Source organism: Rhagoletis pomonella, unplaced genomic scaffold (assembly GCF_013731165.1).
Source record: "Rhagoletis pomonella isolate Grant_MI unplaced genomic scaffold, Rhpom_1.0 Rhpom_scaffold_00003, whole genome shotgun sequence".
NCBI classification, from domain to species: domain Eukaryota; kingdom Metazoa; phylum Arthropoda; class Insecta; order Diptera; family Tephritidae; genus Rhagoletis; species Rhagoletis pomonella.
Genome location: NW_023458557.1, coordinates 33,509,265 through 33,512,724, shown reverse-complemented (window position 1 = coordinate 33,512,724; position 3,460 = coordinate 33,509,265).

Below are 3,460 nucleotides of genomic sequence, written 5' to 3'. Positions count from 1 at the left end.
CACTTTCAAAGTGTCGTCCTTTACGCCCATCGCCTTGAAAATTTCTCCAGTTCCCCGTGTATCCATCGCTGCAGTAACTTTTTGAGTAGCGGGTCCTTTTTGTGATGTCCTTTTATATTAAGCATTTGGGAAACAGTTGCCTTTGCGCGACAAACTGTATATTTCCAAATTATTTGCACTTTGTTATTTTTTGGTTTATAATATTTTAGTTTGTTATTGTTTTATTCAGCTGTTGTGTTGCAATGTTGCCTACTCTCCCAATAGGGGGATTTTTTTTTTCTTTTTCGCAGGGATCGATATGTCAATATCGGAATAGTGTTGCCAGCTTGGTAAATGATGTATCCGTTTTACGATATTAATTATTATTACTATATTTGTTATTATTATTGTATTTGCTGACATTATTATTTATTAATAGTTTTTATACATATTAATAATTATATTGCCTTATTATGTTTGTTTTTATATTAATGCTATTCAAAATTTTTGTTTGTTTATTTCTCTTGGCATGAATTATCTCCTTTTTTCATAACATTGTCGTGCTACAACCTCGTTCTTCTTCTTCTTCTCATTCTCCTTTTTCTTCTAATAAACTCCTTCTTCTACTTTCCTTTAAACTGATTCTTCTTTCTTTTAAACTGATTTTTCTTCTTCTTTCTTTTAAACTACCTCTTCTTCTTCCCTCTTTTTCTCTTATATTTTCTCTTCTTCTCTCCCCTTAGGGTCTCCTTTTCATGGCAATCGCTCCCCTATTTGGCAATTGCCGAGTTATCACATTTCTGTCTATGACCGAATTTACCTATTCTTCGCCTTGCGTCGAATTAGGCTCAGGTGCATGATGGGGGAGGATTTTTTGTGACTCTGCCGCGTCGGCCTCTTCATCGCCGTAAAATGGCTTCAGCTCACTCAGATGTGCTGTTCTCCTCTTACCGATGAGTACCTTGTCTAATTCGACGGTTACTGGCGAAACGAAGTTCATCACTCGGTACGGCCCAGCATAGTTGCAAGTTTTGCCGCGAAGTTTTCCGTCGCCTTCGATAGGTGATGCTCCTTCACCAGCACTCGGTCACCTACCCCTGGTTGCCATTTCCTCCTCCGCAAGTTGTAATGACGCGCTTGCTCGATCGACACTGTCTGCTGATTTCGCCTTACCATCTCAAATATATCTCGCATTTTCGTTGCCTTCGCCTCTGGTGTCGTCGTCGTTTGGCCGGTACCGAAAGTTTGTTCGTCGTAGAGGGTTTTTGGTACTTGCGGCTCGCGTCCTTGCACTAAGAAGGCAGGACTGTAGCCGGTGGCTTCGCAAACACTGGTATTAAGCGCTAGTGTCATTTCGGGTAGTAAGTCGTCCCAATTTCGCTGTTCTTTTCCGGTAAACTATGCAAGCACTCTCTTTATGCTGCGGTTTGCCCTCTCCGTTGGATTTCCTTGTGGCGTGTATGGTGCGGTGATGCTTAACCCCGTACTCTCGTAGTATCCGTTTGAACTCTCTGCTGGTGGACTGTGTTCCATTGTCAGTTATTACAATTTTCGGGACTAAATCTAGCGAGTATGCGTTCTCGAAACGCTTTGTTGAGGCCTACAGCTGCCGCCTTCCGTAGAGGCACAATTTCTACCCATTTGGAAAACTTGTCGATAAAGACTAGTACGGTTGTGTTTCCGTGCTTTGATCGTGGCAATGGTCCCACAAAGTCTGCGCATACTGTGGCCCAAGGTTCTTCTGCGATCTGGGTTAGCATCTTTCCCGCAGCTTTCTGTTGGCTGGGCTTGTAAATCTGGCAGGTAGTACACTGTCGGACATACCTCTTTATGTCCCTGAACATTCCGGGCCAGTAGTAACGTGCCGTCGCTCTCGTTATCGTCTTGCGGATTCCCATGTGTCCTGCGCTTGGACTATCGTGAACTTCCTTCAGTACTCTCTCACGTAGTGGCACTGCCACGCATAGCTTCCACGGTACTGTGTCTTCATCATCCACCTGGACTGCGATGTGTCGATCCAGTTCGTTGTTTACAATTGTGTAGTCCGGGAACTTTTCTGGTGTCCTCTTCACCTCTGCCGTTTTCTCGGCCAGCCACTTGCAGGCCTTTGCCTCTTTATCTTGCACTAATATGTTGAGCTGTATGTATTGGGGTTGTCGTGACAGTGCGTCGGAAACGTCGTTCAACTTACCCTTACTTTACATTCGAATGTATGTTGCTGGAGTTCTAGTGCCCATCTTGCAATGCGTCCTGAGGGACTCTCGATCGCATTCAGCCATTTCAAGGACAGGTGGTCGGTGATAACCGTGAATGCGTAACCCTCCAAGTACGGTCTCATTTTCCGTATAGCCCACACAATGGCCAGACACTCTTTTTCAGTTGCCGAGTAGTTTTGCTCTGCCTTGTTCCGCCGTCGACTAGCGTAGGCTATGACTCGCTCTGCGCCATCTAACTCCTGTGTCAGTACTGCTCCTAGTCCAAAATCGCCGGCATCGGTTTGTAGCGTGAAATGGTGGGAAAAATCTGGACAGGCTAATACCGGTGTTTCCGTTAGTGCGCTCCTTTATTTTTCAAAGGCCGTCTGCTGCTCATTGCCCCATTTCTATCGGCTTCCTTTCTTCAGTAATGACGTCAGAGGGTGTGCAATATGCGAGAAATCCGGAACAAATCGCCAATACCATGACGCCGTGCCCAGAAAGCGGCGTAACTCGCGTGTGTTTGTTGGCGGTGTCAATTCTTTAATCACCGCAATCTTGTCAGGATCGGTGTGAATCCCTTCTTCGCTCATCACATGACCCAGGTTTTTCAAACTCCTTTTGAAAAAATCACACTTCTCGGGGTTTATCTTGAGGTTCGCCTGTCGCAATCATCGAAACACTTCTTTCAGGTGTTCCATGTGTTGGTATAGCGTCGCACTCGTGATAATAATATCGTCCAGATAAGCAAACGCGTGCGGTTCCAATTCGGGGCCGATGACTTTGTCCAGTGCTCGTTGAAACGTCGCAGGCGCTGAATGTAGCCCGAACGGCATTACGCGCCACTGGAACAGGCCACGTCCTGGCACAGTATACTCCTTACTACTCTCTTCCATCGGGATTTGCCAATACCCATTCTTCAAGTCCAAGCTGCTAATGAATTTAGCGCTTCTCAGTCGATCCAAAATGTGTTGGATTCGTGGGAGTGGGTATGCATCCGGTACCGAGCGCGCGTTAAGTTGCCGATAGTCCACGCAAAGTCTCCACTTTCCGTTTTTCTTCTTTACCAGCACGATATACCTCCTGCATTTTAGGGTTTTTGGGAAAGTAGCGCTGTTTTATGGGTCGATCATCTCGCATTATAATCTTATAGGCGGCGATATTAGTCGTCCCCGTTATCTTCTCCTTCTTTAAGAAATTTTCGACTTCCGTCGTATCCTCGATGGATGTGGGTTGTTCATTTGCGGCCTTTTCGCCTTCCTCAGCTCTCTCTACTTCTAACATCG